At 39.4% G+C, this 24,315-nt stretch overlaps 1 protein-coding gene across 1 annotated transcript in view; it reads left to right on the forward strand.

Annotated features, from left to right (window-relative positions):
- Positions 1-2,105: 2,105 nt before the first annotated feature.
- LOC122801587 (allantoinase, mitochondrial-like) overlaps positions 2,106-24,315 on the forward strand; it is a 371,450-nt gene continuing 349,240 nt past the window's right edge. Inside the window, exon 1 of the mRNA XM_044071048.1 lies at positions 2,106-2,228. The gene's annotated coding sequence lies outside the window, so the exon portion shown is untranslated. The remainder of the gene's footprint in view (positions 2,229-24,315) is intronic.

A 24,315-nucleotide genomic window follows, 5' to 3' on the forward strand; every position in this document is an offset into this window, starting at 1 on the left:
TACTTTCACCAACAAACGATGGGTGTGATGAGGTCCTCACCTTGATTCTCATCCCCCTGATTTTATGGAATATCCAACAGCAAATCTGACACCTACTGTTGAGTTGGATTGTGCTGGAAGATGGTGACTAAAATGACATGCTGTCAGGAGCTTGAGGTGCAACAGCACTCTGATTAGCTTTTCCAATTTAGGGTAAAAAATCACCTAGAAGAGGAATTTCAATTCAAGAGAGGTTTCTGATGGTTTGGGGACTGTGCCATTAAGGTATCTAATGCCTCTGTTACAATAGAGAGGACATTGAAATGCTTGCACCATGAATTACCTGACTCTTCCTAGTTTACCACTGTCAGCAGTGCCATCATTATAGGACAAAGCAGTCTACAATGTGTAGGCTCTTCTGTATTGTGCTAGGCTCACTGAACATGCAATGCACCACATGCACATAGGAGGCAATGATGAATGCCATCTCCTAAAACTGCAAGAAGAACTTTATCAGCCCAAACCATGTGACACCAAATGTGCAGATTAGCCATACAGGTAGTTACTCCTAAAGTGGTACACTTTATATACTGCACAGTCTGGGTTTTAAGCAAGGCATTCAGAACAGACCCCTGACTGAAGACTACCTGTGTCTTCTCATTGAGCTGTTCTTATGAAAGAGATTGTAGATGGTCATTTGAACATCATTATCCAAGAATAAATTCTTGAGCCAGCTACGTTGTTGTTGTTGTTGTTGTTTGCCTTTTGACTTTTCCCAGTTAGGGGTCACCACAGCAGAACTCTGGTCCACTAATGATTGGCAGTTGTTTTTTTTATGGTGTCGAGTTGCTAGCCCGACGCCCAACCTTCAACGAAGGCACACCCATTTAAAGCATGTCTTTCAAATGCCCACTCGACCGCAGGGAGGCCATGCAGACTCCACACAGAAGGCACTCCCAACCCAAGCCAAGAATCAAATGGGAGAACTTCTTGCTGTGAGGTAACAACGCTACCGCTGCACCACCGCGGAAGTACTTGTACTTAAAATGTGATGTGAACCGAATGATAGTCCCTTTATACTGCCCTAGCATGTAGCATCAGCCGTGCATATGATGTTTGCTACACTGGGATCAGAAATGTGTTGCATGACCCTCACTAGGAACAGTGTGGCTGATCAGCAAAATAAATAAGATTATTCACATAAAAAAGTAGAGAAGAACATTGAACTATAGTATTCCATTTGCACCTGCACAACAAAAAGTTAGAACAAAAGCAGAACTTGCATCCCTTTCATGGCTTTCCTACAAATGTTTGAAGTGAAATTGCTCAGGCATTAATAGTATATAAAAAAAGACGAAAGGCATAACACTGAATGCTGTTTCCCATAGGAAATCACTGCTGATGTGATTTTGTGAGTGTGCGCCCAGAATGATTCACTTGTTTTGGGAGATTTCTCCCTTCATCAAGTTGGTGAGACTATGGAGTTGGTAAAGTTCAGAGAGTTGGGGGCTTACCCCACCTCACATCAGGGTGTGCAGTGGACTTGCCCTCTGCAAAAATAATTAAAATTGATGTTTTCACCATTCTGTATTTCAGGCATTTTTTTTCATCTTTTCGACTCATCGGCTTTAAAGAAGTTAGTGTTTCATTGTAAACCAACTTTCATCCATGCTTTTTCAACAGTAGGTAATGACTTGGTGTGGTGTAGATCATTCTTTACCCAGTGCTCTTAACATTGTAGCAAACATATTAAATATATCAACCCTGTATACTTAGTATAGTGACAGATATTAATTGTGACAAATCCTGTCACTCAATGCTGTTAAAAGTCTTTGTGATAAGACTGATCACTCTTTTCTTCTGAATTTTCAGAAAGGTTTAAATGGGACAGTCCTTACCTGCCTACATTCTAACATTCATAGAAAATTCCATTTTTTTTGTTAGAAATAAGCTTGCACGGTCTCTTCTCCCTTGATTTCCAGAGAAGAAAGATGGACGGTGGAGTGATGCCAAGTTTCTGAATTAGTTACAAAATAACTAGTGGGAAAGCTCTGCATTCTGTCTCTGCATGCACTATGTGCTGGGTGTCCAGAGTTCAGTTATCACTGTTTGCCCTCTGAACTGCAAATAAAGTTGAATGACTCAAGTGTTGTCACAGATGCCATTTGCAAGATTAGCATGAAGTAAAAAGGAATGCTCAGACTAAAATAAGAACTACGGAACATCTCAGGCATCCAGCAAAAACGAATGTAAGTAACATTTAATTCTTCTGAATAATGTGCAACGTTATTGCAGGTAGATCAGCTTCTAGAGCCTATAATGAATTCACATCGAAACTACTAATTGGAGGGAATATGCACTGTCTTATCTGTGGTTATAATGATACATTATGGAAGCTTTTTCTTAGACTCATTCCAGGTACTGTATCTCTGATAATCTCTTTTTCTCGTTTTAGGAAGATTTTAAGAATGTAGTATAATAGAGACCAACTCTGCCTTTAAGCATTTCATTTCTCCTTAATGCATGATCCTATCCTTATGACCCAAATACTCTAAAACAGTTGCCTTTAATGTCTTAGCAAATGTTCAAAAAACTAATGCACATTTCAGCACTCAGAATGAACTGCAGAAAGATGCCATAAAATCTTTATAAACTTTGTAGAACTAATATTATTTTCCTTTGGTTTACATTTAGAATAGATAATCATATTGCCAAGTTACCATGCTTAACCAAAATATATTATGCCAGTTTGGCTTACCTAAAATAATGTTTTTTTTTCCTCGGGTAAGTAGTGCATTCTGCTCCTGTACTAAGAATAAACTAGTGGCAGTTTTGCCAGTGTGTGTTGTACCGTATCATTTATTGTACTGACAGACATCAAAGCAGAGCTTAACAATGTGCTTTTTAAATTTGATTTAATAATACTCAATGTTAAGCCAATATTTCCATTGTTCTAAGGACTAATTTAACAAAATACCAAGGATTTGGGGAATAACTTCTAACACTGTACAGTTACACAAGTCCTAATCAGTCCCTGCTACCTAGCTAACTAAAAAGGGTGCACTGATCAATCCAGGTATCCAGTCAACAAAGCTAAATATGTTTTCCTGATGTCTGTTTTAATATTATTAAAAATAAATCTTGACATTACTGAATTTTTTTTTGCTCTGGAAACCTTTCTAATTCCCATCTTTTGGGGATTACAGTAATACACTTAGGACACGTACTCAGGCCTGGCCTTAGTGACTGTGACAGTTGATAGACAGAATGCATGGGCTGCAAAGGTGAAACCAATAGTGGTTAAGTATAAAAACTGCGCTGCAATAAAAGTGCAATTCATTTTTTTTATATCCTGGAAATGAGTGACCCATTTCAGTAAGGGGACAGCATTTAGTATATTACTTGGCTTTAACAGAAGATGGCCAGCATTACTGTCAGTTTTCTGGTTTGCCATGTCTACACACAGTGGAGACATACAAACTGCTGACCACTCTTACTTTTCCTGAGTGACCTGTTGTATTGTATCTTAGAAAAGTAGCACCACTTTTGAAGGTTCATATGTACCTACTGTGTTACCACTTTTCATAATGAGGGCAGCCTGGAATATAGCTATTTTGTTCAGTAGTGAGGGGGAGTCTATTCCACAAGAGGGAAATTCTTGGAAGAGGTATCTATCCTGTCAGCAGGCTCTGCTTATGTTCCAGTGCAAGTTTAGATCTTTAGTTTGGGGGTTTGTGATCTTACATGGTTTGTGAAAGTGTATAAAGTCACACAGGACAGGATTATTTTAGGTCTATATCTGACAGGAGCAGAGATGCAGCAACCCTTAAGAAGAATACACATAACACAAGCACTCAGGTCACTCCAAGGCAAGTACAAATATGACTCAGTCATTGTCCATGCTGGTGTGAATGACCTGAGACGTACCTCCCTGGACTACATGAAAAGAGACATAAAGGGTCTCTCTGAGCATGTAGCCCAGGCCGGTATGACCCTGACCTTGAGTAGCATCTTACCCTCACCAAGAATGATGCCACAATATGAAGACAAGATGATCAATTTCAACAACTGGCTTAAGTACTGGTGTCATTCAAAGGGGATCCAATGCCTGTCAGCTTGGGATGATATGCTCGACAAGCCACGATGCTTCGCTAGGGACGGCTTGCACCTGTCACCCCTGGGCTTTCGGATATTGGCAAAGGCTCTTGCTACCCCATAGTGCCTTTTAGGCAAGGCTCAAAAGACAAACCCACCTCCATAGGTATCACAAGGGATAAGAAACTAAGAGTAATGCTACTCAACGCCAGAAGTCTAAACCTCAAGATGCATGCACTCGAAACTCTCCTTAGCATGGAGAACATCGATATCTGTGCAGTAACAGAAACCTGGCTCAGGGCTCCCGAGAGCACCCCAGCACTACCAGGTTATACCTCATACCATGCTTTTCGGCCCCAAAACTTGGACCGAACCACAAAAGGAGGGGGAGTATCGATATTCATCAAAGATCCCCACACCTCCAGGTTGGTGGCAAAGCACGAAGCATCAGAGACTATCCATGTGCAACTAACAATGGGTAAAACTGCCTTCCGGTCTATAGCCTGCTACAGACCACCCTCCCAAACCCAGGAACCCCACTCGGCCTTCCTGAAAACACTGGAAAATATGAAGGTCTCTCCAAACACCATTATATTGGGCGACTTCAACTACCCAAACATAGACTGGGAGCATTACTCTAGCTCCAACACCCTAGCCCAAAGATTCCTAGAATTTATAAACTCAAATGCTATGGAACAACTTGTTACCACTCCCACAAGAGGGGAAAACATACTGGACCTGATCATCACCAACATGGGGACTCTATGCTCCAGACCAGAAGTGTATCCCTCACTGGTAAGATCAGACCATAAACTAATCTCACTGGATATTCACATCCCGACCCCACCCCCTGCCCAGAAAACCACAGTGAAAAACTTTGCTAAAGCAAATTTCACACTCCTCAAAACCGAGGTGGAATCCTTCAAAGCCCCCGGGCCTGTGGAAAATACGGCCCAGACCACAGAATCCTTTATAAATGCATTCTATGAACACCTTCAGGAACGCATGGATCATGCGATCCCAAATAAAACCAAGACCCAATCCTCCAAAGGCAGACATCCTGTCTGGTGGACCCCAGCCGTAAACAAACTATACAATAGAAGGAGGAAGTTACTAATTGATAGAGCAAAATCCCAAAAAGGGAAGGCATCACTGATCAGTATTAGCAAAAAACTACGGGCACTCATAAAATTGTCTAAGGCCAGCTTCGAGAGAAAAATTGCACAGGACACTAAGGATAATCACAAGGCTTTCTTTAGTTATGTTAGGAACCTGGGTGGTAATTCCCAGATATGCTCAGAATTAGTCCAAAATGACAAAAAATACACTAAAGCCACAGACATTGCCAACATCCTAGCTGACAGGTTCAGCGCAAACTTCTCCTCCCCTCCCCACCAAAAGGGCAAATATCTATCCCAGCAGAGTGCTGCCCCCCTGACATCTCAGATGCTCAGGTAAGAGCTGCCCTCTCCAAAGCAAAAAACACAGCATCAATGGGACCAGACGGTGTCCCAGGCTGCGTCCTACATGAACTCCAAGAAGAGCTAAACCCAAACATAAAACTACTGTTCAATCTCAGCCTTACTACAGGATATGTGCCCAAAGAGTGGCGTACAGCAACAGTGGTCCCTCTCCATAAAGGTGGTGCCTCAACGGATCCTGGAAACTATCGCCCCATAAGCCTGACTAGCTTGGTCTGCAAAGCTATGGAAAGGATCATCATGGACCTCATAAATAAAGATATTGGGGACCTACAGACACTGGATCCTACCCAGTTCGGCTTTGTTAAGGGCAGATCCTGCCTCTTAAACCTGGTTGATTTCTTTGAAACAGTCACCAAGGCCATTGACGAGGGGAAGGTGGTCCACACAGCCTACCTGGACCTCGCAAAAGCCTTCGATACAATACCCCACTCGGACATTATAGATAAGCTCACCAGCTTAAATATAAACCCCTATGTCACTAGATGGATTGCAAACTGGCTCAAGGACAGAACTCACATGGTTAGAATTGCTGGAGCCATGTCAGACTCCAAACCAGTTACAAGTGGTGTCCCACAAGGCTCAGTCCTGGGACCTCTCTTGTTCGGTATATATTTCTCGGAGGTACAGGCCAACACGGAAGGACTGTGGCTGACCAAGTTCGCAGATGACTGCAAACTGGGCGCCATAATCGACTCTCCAGCCGACACAAGCATCCTCCAAAAGGGCCTCATAGAAACAGACAACTGGTGCCAGAGCCATGGCCTCAAGCTAAATGCCAAAAGTGTATAGTCATCCCCTTTGGCAAAAACAAAGTGCCCACAAATTACCACATAGGTGGTAATCCATTAAGTACAGAAGAAGTAATTAGGGACCTGGGGACCCAAGTTGATAGCAATCTCTCATTTGACAACCACGTGGCCAAAGTGGTTAGAAAAACATTTTATATAGCCCACCTAATCATGAAGGGATTCACATCTAGATCAGGGAGGTCATCGTGCCTCTTTACTCATCCCTCATCAGGCCCATAATTGAGTACAATGCCCTTTTGGGATGTACCTTACCAGACACCTGCAGTAACTGGAAAGACCCCAAAAGTACCTCACCAAGAGGATCAAAGGGCTCAAACAGATGCCATATGCTGCCCGGTTAAAGAAACTCCAGCTCTACTCAGTGGCATACCGCCTGTTCAGAGGCGATCTGTGCCTGACGTATAAAGCCATGTCCAACCCGGAATTAATGGACATGCTGCACCTCAGAAAATCCAAATCCCATCGAGCTACTCGCTCGAGAGACTTGAACCTCAGCACTGAAATAAATAGGACATGCTGGAGGGACAGATTCATAACCCAGAGGCTCCCTTCACTCTGGAATAAAATCCCAGTCCAGGTTAGGCAGAGTCCCTCATTGACTCTCTTCAAGAGGAATCTTGATGAGTGGGTGGGAGATCGTAGGTTTATCCCGGGTATCACTTCTGTGTCACTGTTAGACAGAGGCACAGTATACTAACCTCGAAAAAGGGCATAGCAAAATAAATTTAAAATGGGTGGCGAAAGCCAAACACATTCTGGCTAGGCTTATAAATGCCCTAGTGCAGATAGCCTAGTATGAACCTATGAACCTATGAATGATGACCACAGCTGTTTTCCATCTCTCTAGCAGAAAGCCATTTGACAGGCCAAGAAAAAAACCATCAGGAATGGGTCTGCAACGAGGCAAAAACCAGGCACATTTTGAACCCCCATAAATGTAGTGGTTTTTTTTGTTATTTTTGCTTTTTTGTTTTTATTTTTTTACCCCTGAGAACACCTCTTTGAGGGATTCTTTGGAGGAGTATAGACAATATATCATGTGGGGGAATGGAAGTAAATGGAGGAGAAATTAGAACTAAATGTGCCTGACAAATATATTTGCTATTGCCCCACGGTACGAGTGGGTCATATTGTTATGTATCAGCTTGGTGCAACATTGGCATTGTTCCTATGTTCTTAATAAAGTTAGAAGGACTTATGGTTGTCCTTACTGATGGTGATTTTCAGTTTTTGCTTAGCCTTGGTGGATTTGATTTTATTTCTTAAGATTTTTGTTTAATTTCTTGAGTTCAGTTTTGTAATGGGAAATTTTAATTTAGTTCATAAGGGATGATACTTTTTTTTTTTCTTATATAGTTTGTTTATACCAGAAGTACATTGCAGGGCTTTGCTTCTGAATTTGGTAACTTTATTGTGGTAGATCAAAAAATGTCTCAATGCAAACAAATGCAGTGGTGTTGATTACTGAGTCAGCAAATGGTAGAGTTTTCAACCACATCAGGCCATTATCTAGTTGCAGCAAGTTTGACTTAGAAACATCTCTAAAGATAGCAAGGTTTGTGGGCATATTGGGCTGAGTCCTAATAGTGAAGACCACTGAGTGCTGGTCAGATTTACCAATGATGAAGCAGACTGCAGCTATAGGTCTGCCATATAGAGGCGCAAAGTTTATGATGTCCAGGTCAAGTAAATTTACCTCTTTAACAGGAAAGAGTACTATCTGGTCATGTGAGTTGGCATTAATGAAAGTAGGGCCATACCTGTCACCCTATTAGCACACAAAATCTGTACAAAGCCAAAAATAATGGGGAGAGAAAGCTGCCAAAATATGGACAAATTTTAAATATTGTTCACATAAACTTAGACAGTTGTTAGAATAAATGTTATTGTGTTAGTATGCATTTTCCGAAGGAAATGAAGTCTAAATCCTAAATGCATGTCATTATTTAGTGAATTCAGTTTTCACTGATTTGCCACAAAAATCTAGAAAACCACAACTTTTATGAGGAACAGACCAAGAATGTGAGGCAAAAATCTGGACATTCTGTGAAAATCTGGACAGCTGAGAGCTCTGAGTAAATCATGTTGTGCACAGTTATTTGCAATAGCATAAGTCTTCACATTTATAAATGGCTAGGTGAACTTTTCAAGAATAATATTGTTTGGTACAATAGCAAGAAACCAAAACTTGTTTCATTATGCCTCATGGGAAGTGGGTGTCATAGAAGGGGTTCTGTAGTTCGACAGGACTTGGTAGGACATTTTATCAATAATTTCTAGGATGTGGAGGAGTCCCAGGTCATTATCTTACCACAGAAGTCTAGAAGTGATGAAATTTAAGAGGAACATGGACGCACCACCACCACCTACTGCAAAGATGCCCTCAGGAATGTGTCTTAGTGAGAGGAAGGCACTGAATGTTGGTAGGGAGGGAATGCTGTCAGTGCACTTGAACTCCTGTTTTGGTAATGATTCAGATGTCTGTCCTTTCTAGGGGCAGGAAAGCTTCTAGGGAGAGTAAGTTCAAGTTACGGCTTCTAACAATGAACAGTGCTCCTTTTAAATTATCCTGGCTTTGACTGACAAAAGGCACTGTGGGAGTGGAGAAAGATTCTGCCAGTATGCAAAGGCCCTTAAAGAAGATATGCAGGCCAGTCCTTGCAAGCAGTTTCTCCTACAGGCAGACATATATTGGACCCCTTGGAATGAGACCAAAAATTCATCCAGTTATTAAAGTTAACTATGTTTGGTTTAATATCATGACGTCATTCATGTCAAAGTTAGGATATTGCTCAAGACTAGTTGCACTCTGACATCACTTGCATACATATCAGTCTTCATGTAATCCAAGGATGTGTGTCTCAACGCACACACATGTGCAACATGTAATATGTGTTCCTGGGGTGAAGGAGTTGAGTGCTTAGTATTAAATAGGTCAAAATCAGCAACATCATGGTACCTGAAAGGCAATTCAGTGTCACCCTTTTTTTGCTCTGCTTAGTGAGTGGTTTGTTTGTGTGTGTCTCTCTATGGCCTCACCTATGATTAGGACTTTTCCTTGTGAAGAGGATGTCTGGGAATACCTTGATGGTCAGTAGAACAGTTGATGACCACTTTTAGCAGGGTTTTTAGTTAATGATATTTTATGTACAGGTGCTGGAATGCCCCGTGCTGCCGAGCTATTTTTGTCCTTTGTGCTGCTGAGCTATTTTTGTCCTTTGTGCTGCCGAGCTATTTTTGTCCTTTGTGCTGCTGAGCTATTTTTGTCCTTTGTGCTGCTGAGCTATTTTTGTCCTTTGTGCTGCCGAGCTATTTTTGTCCTTTGTGCTGCTGAGCTATTTTTGTCCTTTGTGCTGCCGAGCTATTTTTGTCCTTTGTGCTGCTGAGCTATTTTTGTCCTTTGTGCTGCTGAGCTATTTTTGTCCTTTGTGCTGCTGAGCTATTTTTGTCCTTTGTGCTGCTGAGCTATTTTTGTCCTTTGTGCTGCTGAGCTATTTTTGTCCTTTGTGCTGCCGAGCTATTTTTGTCCTTTGTGCTGCCGAGCTATTTTTCTATCTGTTTTTGTTTTGGAGGCCTTTCAAACTTGAGGAAAGCTTTCCTAAGTACCTCAGCATAGGAAGGCTTTAATTCTGATAAGTGGCATGTTGGTGTGGGGATGGTTGCGGCTGCTGACAATGTGGTAGGTACTGTCATTATGTTTTGATGAAGGGATAACCTCCAGATTTAGTTAATATCTGTAGCTCTTACATATAGATTCAGTAGGAGAACAAAGTAAATGGTTGTTAATAAATATGAGGCAGTTTGTGCATTGCCAAAGAGTGCTTAGTGCTAATAGAATGGTGCCTGATGGCATAAAGGCAGACTGTGGTGTCATGGTCACCCAAAATTAGCATCCAGATGTGCTGGGTGATTTGTAACCTAGCAGGGGTTTTACCTGTTGTGTGCAACTAATATATGGTAAAATTCCTGGTAGTAGAGGGATTTGTAATTAATTTGGAGCTCCTAACAGGGATTTATGCATTTTTACTCTGTGTAATCAAAAAATATGGAAGCGGAAGGATATGTAGTTAATTTGAAGTACCTACCAAACTAGGTAGGAGTTTGCTAGGCTACATACTTAGCACAGTAGTGTGCATTTAGTCAGAAATAAGGTGTTTTGTGATACTAAACAAGGTAGAAAACTAATCTCCTCCCTGTGTCAACAGGATGGATTTGAATTAAAATCTTATAAGATGAGTAGAACAGGGATACTAAGGTTATAACTTGTGTCTAATTCGAATGACTTGCTTCTATGGAGTGCACAGCTCCTTGCTGATGAACTATACACAGCCTTGTTTAACCAAACAGTGGAATGCAGAGTCATGCAGACCACCACAATTTAAAAGGTAAGAAAGGCTAGGTAATCCATAAAATAACAGTTCAGACTGTACACTACAGCTAATGTTTCATGCCCTTAATCTGCACTTGCTTAAGTTGTAAAACTTGTTCCACTTATGACTACCTTTATTAAGTATACTGGCTTAATATCCCAGAGTATAAAAGACGTAGTGAAACAAGTTATTTATATTTCTGATTCTGATCTATTTAATAATTTTTGTGTCAAAATAGGATCAAAGACTAAAACATAATTTTTAATAATTTCAGTATGCAAATAGTCTAACTCGGACCCAATTACCTGGTACCACATCACTAGGACCTAGTGCCAAGAACAGAGTTAGAAAGAAGGACAGAAATTATATATGCCTAAGATGTGATATTAAACCCTAGCCTTTAAGTTATACTAGCAAATTTACATTGAGGAGCTGAAAATGTCAGATACTGTATTTAGTGATATTGCACTGAACATAATCATGACTTTCATGTCACAGTACCCATGATTAAAGTAAAGGAGGTTCATCAGGCAATGTGCTATACATTGTAGGTTCAACAGACTTTAGACTTTCTATAGATTCATCATATGCAATGGTGCTCATGCATGTGAAGAGAGTCTCATGCAACATACTGCACATGAAGGCATGCAACAGCTTCTTTTAAAGCACCTTGTACTTGATAGAGCTCATATTGTACACTATAGATTTGCTGGCATTGATTTTTTCACATGTTGAGTTACCAGGTTGCATATGGGAGATACCATGTTTAACACGGGTCAGTATTATAAAATTGAAGCTTTAGGTAATCGAATACCTAAAGCTTGACACCTAAACAGTGAAAGCTGTAAACATCGAATGACCACTTCCACAGATTCTTTTGTAGGGAAAGAATTCACTTGGCCTGAGGAAAAAAAAAAACATTTCAAACCATAATTGAGTGGTGGGATTTGCTTCCCCATACCCCCCCCCCAACTAAATATACCAACTCTGAGATCGCTCTACAGTAGAGAAAAGGGCAGATTCCAGATAACAGCCAAGCAAATTGTTTCCCTACGAAAGAATTTGCGAAAGTGGCCATTTGATATTTACAGCTTTTGCTGTTTAGGTGTCGATCTTTAGGTATTTGATTACCTAAAGTTTTGATCATGTAATATAAACCCGTTTAACACAGGGGTCTCATTATGCAGAATGCTGTAGATAGGTGAAGTCTATTCATGTTGCATGTTATACATGTGAGAGAGTGGATAATGCAGCTCACCATGCATCATGTTTCATATGAGAACGTACCATGTAGCAAGCTGTACATGAAAGAAGACATCTTGTACCATACTGCACAAGGCGGACTCATCATATACCCTTCTGCACATCATGGAGACACATCATGAACCATGTTGCACATACATGATGGCTTTTTATGTGACAAACTGCACTTATGAAGACTCATTTTCCCATGCTACATATACAGAATGATTCATCATAGGAACATGATCCTGAGCATATCTAAACAATCACAACGAAATCCAAAAACACGAACCAAAACTAGTAAACGTAGCAATAAGGAACCAAGCAATCTAAACAATCCTACCTTTGTTTGTGATTTACTTTGGAGCTGACTGGTAAGAGAAGTTTTATTTGAATTTATATTTTATTTGTTATTGTTTTTCACTGTTTGTTGGTAGGAAGGGCTAGCTTCTTAACAAGATTTACTTTGATTCATATTTTGTTGTTTTATCTTTAATTTCACTATTGGTTGTTAGAAAGGGATAGGTTTTAGACAGGCAAGCTCTAGCCACTCCAAGGGGCCTATACAGCTATAAATTCACACCATCTGCAGAGAAGCTGAGCATATCTAAACAATCCTACCTTGGTTTGTGATTTATTGATCTTTGCTGTTAAAAAGAAGTGTGACTGCGAGAGATAGTGACATAAAGGAATTACAATTTTTGTACTTGTATTGTCAGAACAAATTTACTGTACTTACTTTAGTATTTAGTTGTATATTGCTCATGTGATTTTTTTGTCATAGAAGTTGATTTTTAACCTCTTTTTGAATTCTGTGGTAAATAATTTTGATTATTCTTTTCTTTTACAATGTATTATTCATTTGAAGCTGAATATTGATTCCTTAAATGAGTATGCAATTAACAATTTCCTAATGCACAAATGTCTTGTACAGTGTAATAAATGCTATGCATATTTAAAGGTAACAGTTCATAACACTAGTGATCTGTGTTCCTCGTTTCAAAAGTTGGATGATTTGCTGACCATTGTCAGAAGTAAATCTAGGCTTAATGATAATGATTGTACTTGTGCAATTGGCATGGCTTGGAGAAACATTGTTTCATATATTAATGACTGGACTGGTGAGATAAATAATGTTAGGCAAAGAACAAATAGAACACATTTAGAAAAAGATGCATCTACTGTCTGCAAAGATAATTCAACCCCTATGAAACAAGACGATGCCCCTGACAATTTTGGAATTTTGGATGCAAGTATTCAGCAATCTGAGGATCTGGTTTGTTTAGAAGGAAACAATACAAGAAAGAAAGGAAGTGGCTCACAACAAATAACAAGGAGGAATAATAAACTGATTAATGACTGTAAAGGAAAGAGTATGCTTACTAAAAAAGACACTGCGTTGTTATGTAAGACACAGGTTACTGGGAATGATACTAGTTTTCTATCTGAAAACCTTCAGGCTACAGAAAAAGGCATAATTTTTCCAAATGAGAAGTAGAAAAAAGAGGCAAGGGGCAGGTGAAAAGGAAGAAATCAAAATTGAACGTGGAAGGATTGAAGAACATTACTGTAAGAAAAAATAAGAGAAAGACAGATGTTGACTACATGGCTCAAGCTGGGGATTTACAATACCAGCAGGATGAGAATTTAAGACACAATGAAAATGGTGGGATTAACCAGACTAATAGTGATGAAAATCTATCCTTCATAACAATTGACAGAACAGATATTACTGTATCAGAAGCTGAAGTTCTTCCAGGGGCAGCATGTGCTATAGGACTGCAGCCACCCCCCCCCCCCACCTGTAAAATGAATAAAATAAATTCCCTCCACCATAGAACATAGAAAATAAAATTAAAAAATTTCAGGACTCCGCGCATGCATGCTTAGTTCCTGACTGCTGTGCTAGGCAGACCAAAACTCCACACACGCTCATTCCTGAGCTTTAGACTGCTGTTAGGCAGTCCGTATAGGGAAGGCAGGAAACTCCGCCCTTCCAGCCCAGAGGTCTGTGCAGTGACGACCGCACAGACCGGAAGGTCACTGGACTGCATCGCCTGCAGGCTGGAGGCTCCAGCCTCCTCACATCTTGCAGGAGACCCAACAGCATGCACGGGCCATTATGGAGGACAGAGACAAGTGATCAGGCTGCAGGAGGACTTAGCTGGGCTGCTGCAGAGTAACAGACAGAATCGTAGGATGTGTGTGGAGGACAGAGACAAAATCATAAGGTGTGTGTTTATGGAGGACTGATAGGGTGTTTATGGAGGACAGACTGTGTGAGTGTGAAATGCCCCAGTTGCTACATGGTGATGGGTAGAGAATAAGGCTTGAACCCTGTACCTTGGGCCCAAGTGACAAAAGCCTGAATTCCCTACCCACCACCATTTGCAAAATGTTTGCAGATTTTTGCCTCATATTTGTTCTGTTCTATTCCTCATAAAATCTATAGTTTCTGTATTTTTGTTACTTAACACAGCCAGTAGTGCAGTGGTAAAGTGGTAGCATTGTTACCTGACAGCAACTGGTTGTCTGGTTTGATTATTGGCTGGGGTGCCTTCTGTGTGGAGTCTGCATGCCCTCCCTGTGTTTGTGTGGGCTTGCTCTGGTGTCCTAAATGGATATTTTTCCCTAATTTTTGGACTGTATCCCCCTGTTATTGGCTTCATCTAGGTTTTTTGTGCCAAGGTTGAGAGATATGGTGATAACTGAACTCATTGAATATGTTTGGGGGCTGTACTCCCCCATTATTGGTTTTGTTCAGATGTTTTGTGCTAAGATGTTGACAGCTATGGTGAGAACTGAATTCACTAAATGGTAGCCATTTACGTTTCAGTCTTCCTTTGTTTCATAAAAATAGATGGTTTGGCACAGTGGTATGTTGTGCTGACTGTTTTGCACAGGGTCCTGGGTTCAATACTTGGCAGTGAAATGTATGGTGGTAACACCACATTTTATTTTAGCAACTTTCCAACATTATACAAGCAATGTTTAAAATGTGTCCCTGGTTTTGGGGCTTTTGTCCCCCCCAAATAAATTTTGGCTTTTTCCAGATTTTTTATGCTGCAAAGTTCAGAGATACGGCTGAGTGTCAAGTAGATTTTACAAGGAGCTGAGAGCTGCAGGGGAACAAAAGTTTAGTGCTGCTTATGCTGAGTCTGTTTACATTGCTAATAGCAGAACAGGTAGTGTACTTCCTTTTGATACAGAAGGCTGTGGGTTCTACTCCCACAGTAGGTAGATCCATTGCTGATACTGTAATATGTTGTAAAGGGGATGGATGCTGCAGTCCTCTTTGATGAAGATACCTAGTAACTATAAATCTGTTATCAGTTTGCCATCCATTCCCTTTTGCGATATTACTAGCTTATCATTTTTTTAATGCAACATAGGCAATTTATTCCTCAAGGGCAACAGGCACTTTATTTGTAGATGAAACAATGACATATAAAGTTGTTTGCTAGCAGTAACCTCTTCATTAGTTAACATATTTCTTTAATGTGGAATTATTTAGATGACTTTTACTTCTTCAGAGATTGTGCATATTTACTGATACTGGTGGACTGCAGAAGTTTGAGTAGACTTTTAGGATGGCAGCTTTGTCATTATTGGTGCATGCATTTTGTTTCATTGTTTACTGGAAAAATGTTCAAAACAACAAATTTAAAATGCCCTCTAACAACTGTACTGTATTGTACAAAGACTATAATTTAATACAGTCAGGAAGGTGTATCAACGAGCATGTGTATGTTTCGTGTTCAAGGGGCCTATAATTTGAAAACAGCCCAAACTTAATCTTTATCTGCCACTGGAAAAATGTATTTTCTTTGAATGTGGGTTTCATTGCTGTTTCAATGAATGTGAGTTTCAAGGGCAGAGAAGTTTTAATGCTAAGTCTACTTTCATTGTGAGACTGCATTGCTTTGTTTAGCAGATATCTATTAGGGTTTATGCTGTAAAATATAAAATAAAACTTTCAAATGAAATCCATATTATCACAGAAGTAAAGCAGTATGCACATTACAGTGTTTATGGTAAATGGGTAAAATAACCAAGGAATGAGACATTGGAATGGCTGCATGGGGGACGCTCCATTCGACCATGATTTTGTGAGGGGGGAAGGGCAGCAAACTTAGACAGCCCCGGTAGAACTATACCTCTCAACTGTCCAGAATTTTGTAGAATGAATAGGTTTTTGCTTCTTATTTTTGGTTTGTTCCTCATAAAATATGTGGTTTTCTGCCAAATCATTTAGGAATGAATTCACTAAACAATGACAGACATTGAGTTTCAGACGTCATAACCTTCTGAAAAATAAATGCTAAAGCAAGACTTGTTATTCTATCAACTGCCTTAGGTTTATATAAGAGCAATTTTTAGTACTGTTTATATGTTCCCCCAATATATTTGGCCTTGTCCAGATTTCTTGCATTAAGAGGTTGAGAAGTACGTGAAAATAAATCGCTTTATAGAATTAGGAATATCCAAACCTCTGAACTGTCCCCAATTTTGGCTCAAAATGTTGCTCTCCCCCTAATAATCCTACTGCAAAATGGCAATTTTGGAAGAAAACGTGGAGGGTTTGCAATTATAAATAACTGTAATGATCAGAGTTATAGATTACTTTTATTTCAGAAATGCATGTAGATGCTCTTATTTTGTTAGCTGCTCAAGTTAACAGTACTAATTTTAAAAGGTGTCCCTTCTTTGATAGGTTCCCAGTTGTATTGTGTGGCAATTTTATATTTTTGCATAACATATTTGGTCTGTTTTTCATAAAATTGTGGTTTTCTGGCAAATTAGTAGCAAATCATTAAAGACTGAAGTTAGAAAATAATGGCAGACATTTGCGTTTCAGATTTTCCTTCAAAAATTCAAAAATTCATACTAATGCAAGATCTTCTACTATTCTATTATCTTTCTAATTTTATAAGAGCAATATTTAAAATTGTTTTTATTTTCTAGCCTGTGTCCCACTTCTATGTATGGCTTTGTCCAGATTTCTTGCTCTGAGGTTGAGAGGTATGAGTGTCAGAGCCATCACCGTCAATCAGAGACATTTCAAACTGTGACCCACTTGTTGCACCCCACTCCCCATTGTAGTGGCTCTGGATGTGTCCAAGCAAGGCATGGAGCAGTTATGCAGTGGAAGTGTGCAGAGTATTCCCCCATCCAAGGTAGACCACAAGTACAACCGTGGCTTTTCATCTGCCTTTGATTTTGCAGAATGTTCTGGTTTTCTGTCATATTTTTATACTGTTGATTTTTGCTTCTTATTATTCAGAAAATGCATGCTGTTACAGTGTCCTGTTGCTCTGTATTAAAGTAGCAATGGTTTAATGACCATCAGGTAAGCTTATCAGTAATTGTAAGATGTTAAAGAATTACCAACATTGAAAGCCTTTTCATTGTTGCCATGCAGAGAATATTTACATAACTAGATAAACTATAAGCCGTAGGTACTGAAATGCATATGACAGTATTTGTAATAAAGGACAGGATTACAGTATTTTCAGAAGCTCATTACATGTGATGGAGACTTGCAGTTATTTTTGCAGGATTTACCTGTAAATTAAACAGAATGCCAATCTATCATGTGTGGTCCATAACCTGTGCAGTAATCCTTTAAGCAATTTATCTTGAGCTTGTTTCTTGTTTGCTGTTCATTTTTTACTTTGATCATGTGTTCCCTATGAAACAAGTAGATAGTTGTTGTCAGGCAACAGGTCTTTTTTTGTTTAAGAAACATTTTTACAAGTGGGGGTATCACAGAGATTGTTACTTTCAGCATGTTACTTGGTAATTTTATAAAGCTGAATATAAATTATAATTAGAACTGCAGTGCAAGGAGAAGTGGTTTGTGCTGAGTGCTGCTTGTTTTTTTTTTATACTTGATTTTGACTGGCATTCCAGTAATGTATTTAAAAAGCAATTTATTTTTTCATGCCTCACAACCTTTGTGTTTCCATCTAGATATTAAGTAAGTTGTCATGTAGCCAATACATTGAAATATTTTTTTCTTCTACACTTCATTTTGCCTTGATTGGACTCTCATAATGACGGTTTGGCACCCAGGGCAGTGTATTTAATTAAAGTTCCAGTTGTTGTGGTTTTGAGCATAGCTCCACCCCTTTCTAGTTGACCACACCCCTTCCCATTGGCCCCACCCATTCAGCTGTCTCCTGCAGCCCCCTTTAATTTGAAGTCACCAGCCTCTGATTTCTTCAGAGCTGGTGAACAAAGATATTCTTGTAATTGGTGATTCAGTTGTTAGAGGAACTGATACTTGCATTTATAAACAAGATAATGAACATCAAATATTGTTATGCTTGCCAGGAGCAAAAATAGAAGATGTGAGACAAGCCTTGGAATGCCTTAATGTAAAGAAGTATGGATCCATTTTTATTCATGTTTGTACTATGATGTCATCCGCAAGGTTTCTCTTACTGTTAGTAGGGAACTAACAGCCCTCTTAGATAGTATAGCTTGTACTGGTGTGTGACACCCCAACACTGACACAGTAATCAAGGAGCCTCAGTCCTCACCACTGGCAACAGTGGGGACATCCACACTGGAAGGATGACAATTACACACACAGTAACGTACAATTTCCATTAAAAGCACACAGAGACCACGGTCAGTCTGGGGCTGGTTTCTCTGTCTTTCTCCAGAACTCTAATAAGACTCCTCACTGGCACAGCTATAGAGCTGAGTCCTTAGCCAGGGTTCCAGGCCAAGTCCTCCAACACTCTCTCTGTCCAACGAGTGCTTTGTGTCCCTGCCCAAGTAGCTGACACACACACTCTTGGAGATTTGTTTTACACACACACACACACACACACACACACACACACACACACACACACACACACACACACACACACACGCACACACACACATCTGCGAAAGGCTGCCATAGGTTTACTAGCTATGCCCCCTTCTGCCCAGACTATAAGGTAGTCATCACTGCCATCAGAACCACTTAACAGCTACTTTGCCCTTAACAAAAGGTGTCCAGTCCTACTGTGTAATTTTGCTATTAATCCAAATGGTAGTTTGACCAAGAGCAAGGCTATTAGAAGTGACCTGCGCAGGGTCACCAACTAGATATGCAAGTACTCTAAGAGCTTAAATGTGTGTCACAAACCAACTACAATTGAAAGGTTTAAATATATTTAATAATAAATAATAAAAGAACAAGAAAATACTCAGTAAATCATCACAAAAACTTCAGAGTTCAAAATCACAGGAAATATTTAAAATAACATTGCAGGACAGTCTCAAATAAATACAGAAACCATCTAAACTAATCTTTACTATATTCCTTACTGAATCTAAAAGAATTTACTGTACCCTACTTAACTTACTTACAGCAAGGCAAGACAGATGTGGTGAGTGGATGTTTCCAGCTGATGCTGCCAGGTCAAAGACAAAATACAAATGTCCCATTCACTCTCTCAGAGAGTTCTTAAATTAATGTCAAATATTATTGCTGAAATACATGCAGCATGACATCACTTTTTGTCACCTGACTTCAGTCCCCAGGCTCAACAACCATTGCTAGAAATTGCTAGCGTTTAGCATCTCCCTGTGAAAATACATAGCCTTCAGATGTTTGCAAATGCTGGAAGACATAAATCAATAAAACACACTACAATGCAGAAGGCTCCTAGTTTTAGACATCCTGTCTTCTTGCTGCATTGAAACTAACGTTTATGGCACAGTTATAAAACAATTTAATTTCATCCATTTTTCTGAAGTTTTGCAAGTTAACCTTCTATGTTCCAGTTTCACTGTTTATATACATTTACACAATTACAATAGTATATACACATTTATTTTCTTTTTCAGTAGGGTACACTGCGGATATCTCTTTAAGCTCAGTGCTTTACACACACTTCTGTACCAGCAGTTTGATATACACATAGCATACAGTTTTAATACATTTGTAACATGGGCTTATGAATCATGTTGACATTCATAAATGACATATAATTATTTACAAAATTCCAGATAGCTGGGTTGGCAGTGTCTCTTTCTGGCACACTTTTATATAAATCATATTAATACTGACAAATGACATATAGTTATTTACAAAAATTCAAGCGAGCTGGGCTGGCAATATTTCCTTTTGTGCTATCCTCCCCCCAAAGATTCAAGCTATTTTTAAGTGACCCTTGAGAAACATAGCTAGAGAGGGGTGACTATCTGGGAATATGCTACCCCATACCATGTCTTGAGTTTCCAGGTGCCTTGGCATTGCTAAACCCAGTAAAGTGCTGCACTGTCCGATCATATTCCTACAATCTTAGGATCTACCATAGTAATTTCGGAGTTGGCTGGCTGGCTCCCTGTAGCTATAGATCCCCTTCAGACTCCTCCTGCCTTGTACTGCAAATACTTAGCACCAGGGCCTCCCTATCATGGTAAGGTTTCACCATGTTAACATGGTACAATTTGTGCCCCTGCCTCTTGCCTAACAGTTTTACCAGGTAGTTAATATCATTGACCTTCCATACCACTTTGAAGGGTCCCAAGCTGCCTGCAGCTTGTTGTGTCTGACAGGAATGAGAACCATTACCTGCTGCCCTACAACATACTCTCTAGCTTGAGCATTCCTGTCACACCAGACATTTTTCTGCTGTTGGGCTTCTGTCAGGTTCCATGAGCCTTTTCCTGAGGTTTAGGACATATGCCACAAAAGACTCCCTGTGGGATTTACACTCACCCTCCCACTCGTCTCAAATCAAATCTAGAGGTTTTCCTCACCCTTTTTCCTATACAGCAACTCAAAGGGTGAAAACTTGTGGATTCCTGGGTCATCTCCCTGTAAGAAAAGAACAGATGGGGCAAATATTTGTCTCACTCCCTCTTAAACTGGTCTGCAAATGCCCATAACATGGTCTTTATTGTAGAGCTTAACCTCTCAACTGGACCATTAGTCGGGAGATGGTAGGGAGTGATCTTTAGGTGCTTCACCCCACAGTGCTCCCACAGACAAGCCAGCAGGTCTGAAATAAAACTGGCACCTGTGTCAGTCAATATTTTTTTTGGGAAACCTACCTTGCTGAAAATTTTTAACAAAGCATTTGTCACCTTTTCTACCTCAATGGATGACAGAGCCACCACCTCAGGGTATCTGACAGCATAATCTACTACCACTAGGATATACATTTTCCCTGTGAAACTTGGGGTAGTCAGAGGCCCCACAATATCCATAGCTACCCTCTGAAATGGATCCTCAATCACAGGCAAAGGCATCAAAGGAGCTTTCACCTTGTCTCCTGCCTTGCCTACCTTTTGGCACTGCTCACAGGTCCTTCAGTACCCTGTTATATCTCTGGAAATCTCAGGCCAATAAAGGTTTTGCATACTATGTCTCTTTGTATGTTTTATGCCCATATGACCTGAAAATGGAATATCATGGGCTATGGCTAGAAGTGCCAGACGGTAGGGTCTGGCCACTACCAAATTCTGTATTCTCTCACCCTCTAGCCCTCCCTCAGGGGTCCACTCTCCATACAGTAACCCTTTGTCCCAGTATACAGATTCCCCTTTTCCTTGACAACTAGGTGCCTCACTGGCTACCTCCCTCAGGCGTTGTAATGTAGTGTCTGAGAGCTGAGCCTGTCTCAACTCTCTCTTTGCAACACTTCCTAGCTCCCCTTCCACAGGAAGTCTGGTATTCTCTGACAGTGTTGCCTCACTGTCAGCTTGGGTACTACTACTCACCTCTGCCCTTGCAGTCACTCTGTCCAAGGGAACATCAGTACCCACAAGCAGCTGTGGCTCACCTTCAGCCTCACTGCTACAGGGTAGCTCCCTCTCTAACTTAACCACCACACCAGTCCTGGCTTCAAGTCTGTGGTTTGTCTGAGTCTCTCCCTGACTGAAAAAAACCATCGAACAGCAAATTCAAACCAACCAAAGCAGAAACTGGAAAAGCTGCAACAATTTTATTCCGGTACCTCGGCTGAATGCCTTCAAAGGAATAAACACAAAAGTACTTGCTGCATCTTATATACTATGCATCACACCAATCAATTAATTAATTAATCAATTACAAAAAGTTAATAGACACAGAAAATTAAAGAAACATTACATGTATAAATGCATGTAAAAAATAAATACATATATAAATATATACATATGAATAAATACAGGAAAAGGTTAACTAGAGGAACATCAAGAAACAATTATACTATGCTTATTAATATTGCAGAAATAACTTAATCAAATGGTAAGATTCACTTCTAAATTCATACCCCTTGGTTTCAAAGTACCAAATTTCAAAATGAATCTGCTTTCCAGATTCAACAGATTTTGTAAATAATTACCAGCATTACATGATTCAGGTTTGGCTAAGGCACAAAAAAATAAGGAATCCATCATTCCATTGTGAACTGTATTGAAATGTTCAGAGATCGGGCTATCCATCCTGACATTACGAACATCGCCCATGTGTTCTAAAATTCGTATTTTTAATTGGCGTTTAGTTTGACCTATGTAGTATTTAGGTGGAACACAATTGCAGCCAATAATGTACACTACCCCACATGATTTACAATTAAAATTGTTATGGGCAGTATATTTTACCCCATTAATAATACTGCCTGATAAATTTTTAACTTTTTGGCAAATTTTACATTTGCCACACCTAAACATACCATGTGGCAAAGTGACACTACCAGAACTAGCAAAATCACAAAAGTTAAATTTCAATTTCAAAATTTCCTTAAGATTAGCATATCTTCCATAGGAAAAAGAAACACGATTTGGAAACAAGTGACCTATCTCCTCATTTTTATAAACAATTGGCCATAAAAAATCAACAATGTCTTTCAGCATTGTGGAGAAGGGAGAAAATTTTGTGACAAAAAATATATTATCACTATTATCACATAAAACCTCATTGTCTCTTAAACTTTTGTGAAAAACTTTTACTGCCCTAGTCCCTTTCCTATTTAAATTAAATAATCTATCACAACTTTTTTCAATGAGACTTTCAGGATAACCTCTAGTGATTAGTCTTTGTCTAACATTTTCAAATTCCAAATTCAAGAAAATTTTCTCAGAAGTATGTTCCTGGATACGTTTAAACTCCCCATAAGGGAGTGCCTCAATTAAATGTGCAGGATGTGCACTACTTGCATGTAAAAAATTATTTGAGGCTGTATCCTTCCTAAAAGGTCTGAATTGAACTAATTCTTTTTCATCTACATACAAAAGAATATCCAAAAACTGGATTTTTCGAGTGTTCACAATGTACGTAAATTCCAGACCAAATTTATTTTGATGGAGACTTACCACAAATTTGTCAAAATCCAATATGTCTCCCTTACAGATGAAAATCAAATCATCAATATATCTGTAATAAGAGACAACTTGCTTCTGAAAAAATTCTAAAGTATATAAAAAACTAATTTCAAAATATGACATAAACAAAATGGCATAAGTAGGGGCAAAATTCGCCCCCATAGCACTCCCCTCTTTTTGAAGAAATATTCTTTGCTCAAAAAGAAAATAGTTGTGAGTAAGCGCAAACTCTAAAAGTAAAATGATAAATGAAGTACGTGGACCCTCTCCCAAAATTTTACTGATGGCCTCCAAGCCAAATTTTGTCTTAATGCTGGTATAAAGGGCCTTTACATCTACGGTAGCCCAATAGAAAGTTTTGTCCCATTTATAGTTCTTAATCAACTCACAATAATGATTAGTATTACTGATGTGAGAGGTTACATTCTTTAATTCTTTTTTCAGAATGCTGTCTAAGAATATGCCTACATGTTCCAAGAAACCTCCACAACAAGATACAATGGGGTGACCGGGAGGATCTAGCAAGTTTTTGTGTATTTTAGGTAGTGCATAGAAAGTAGGGTCCTTAGGGTTAACAATAAACAATCTTTTAACATCCCTCCTATTCAGGAAGCCTAATCTTTCACCCCTTTCTAGCACTTCCAAAAGTTCTGAGTTAAATTCACTAATCGGGTTATTAGGTAATTCCACATAAACATAGTCATTACATAAAAGATCATAATTCATCTTTAAATAATGACATCTTTCCATAATGACCCAGTTACCCCCCTTATCAGCTGTGCAGAAAATGTATTTATTAGAAACTTCTTTCATTTTCATTAAAGCCAACCATTCAGGCTTTGAAAGATTAAATCTAAAGTATTGTTTTAGAAACACAGCATACTCAGTTTCCACTTTCTTACATAAAACACTTTCAAAGGCCCTCAGAACAGAGGAATTTTTTGGTGGACAAAAAGAACTACAGGCAGGCAAACAAGGTACTGTTAGTTTGCCATAACCAGTAAAAAAACGCTCAGTGTT

This window comes from Protopterus annectens, chromosome 5.part0, assembly GCF_019279795.1.
Source record: "Protopterus annectens isolate FY-2018-M chromosome 5.part0, PAN1.0, whole genome shotgun sequence".
In the NCBI taxonomy this organism is placed as follows: domain Eukaryota; kingdom Metazoa; phylum Chordata; order Ceratodontiformes; family Protopteridae; genus Protopterus; species Protopterus annectens.